This window comes from Callospermophilus lateralis, chromosome 11 (genome assembly GCF_048772815.1).
Source record: "Callospermophilus lateralis isolate mCalLat2 chromosome 11, mCalLat2.hap1, whole genome shotgun sequence".
In the NCBI taxonomy this organism is placed as follows: Eukaryota; Metazoa; Chordata; class Mammalia; order Rodentia; family Sciuridae; genus Callospermophilus; species Callospermophilus lateralis.
Genome location: NC_135315.1, coordinates 113,534,777 through 113,535,908, shown reverse-complemented (window position 1 = coordinate 113,535,908; position 1,132 = coordinate 113,534,777). Strand labels below are relative to the sequence as shown.

The window sequence follows — 1,132 nt, the reverse complement described above, 5'->3', positions numbered from 1 at the left end:
TAATATAGCTTTCATTTATTCTGCTTTGGCTATTCTCTCAACAATGGAAGAAAACAGTTCATTTCACATATTCTCATTTAATGCTGGTGATTGCAATTTATTCACATGTGAGGGAAAGATATTTTTATGTACAAATATATGAACATGCACAAGACACTCTATATATGAATTCATCAAGTCTGTATATCCTTTCACACATAAACCATAAGAATTTACATCAAAACAAAGTAAATAGAGAAGGGATTTAGCAAAATACTGATTTTCTGTACCTGTTCATCGTGAGATAATTTATTTATCTCCAAAATATAAAAAATCACCTCATATAAAATAGATTTGTTTTTTATTTTCTAGTAAACTGTCAAATGCAATACCTAAAACATCTAACATGCAACTTAGATATCACTCTATGATGTGACCCTGAAGCATAATTTCAGATCTCTTTAAAGAATTATATATCACTATTCTATAGAAAGTGGACATAAAAGTTGTACGATTGTCTATACAATATTATCAGCTCTACAAATATCTGAAATTAGCTTGAGTTTCTGGTTCTCTGAGACCAATGTGTTAATATTTAATGTTTTTGAGAGGGAAAACTAAAAGACAGATGAAATTGAAATTTATCTCCTTTGAGGGGTTTATAACCTAATAGACATTTAAGTAATTTAGGAAATGTTTGGCAATCTCTTAGGGAAAAGAAGGATGACAAAATTGAGCCATAATAAAAATGTTAGGGGTACTTGCTTTAGCAGCACATATACTAAAACTGGAATGATACAGAGAGGGTTAAAATGGTCCCTGAACAAGAATGACATACAAATTCATAAGGCATTCCATACTTTTTTGATAGTGTGATTATATTTCAATAAAATCTTACCTCTTTATTCAACTGACAGCTGCTTTCTTCATTAGATAATGAAAACATGTAAAAGTAAGTTTGGTTCAGAGATTAATTAAGTTAAGAAATTATTGATATTAAAAAGGGGAAATCAAGTCTGCAGAATAAAAAAAAATAGTAATAACACATGTGTCCATTTATTTGAAAAACAGTTGAAACACAATTAGCTTAGAACTCATTCATCAAATATTTATTGAATCTCTGATATATTCCATGTTATATATTGTGAGTACA

At 28.8% G+C, this 1,132-nt stretch overlaps 1 non-coding gene across 1 annotated transcript; it reads left to right on the top strand.

Moving 5' to 3' along the window:
• The first annotated feature begins 736 nt into the window (after positions 1-736).
• LOC143411036 (U6 spliceosomal RNA) lies at positions 737-843 on the top strand. Its single transcript, XR_013092765.1, has one exon. It is a non-coding gene; the product is annotated as a U6 spliceosomal RNA (small nuclear RNA).
• The last annotated feature ends 289 nt before the right edge of the window (positions 844-1,132 follow it).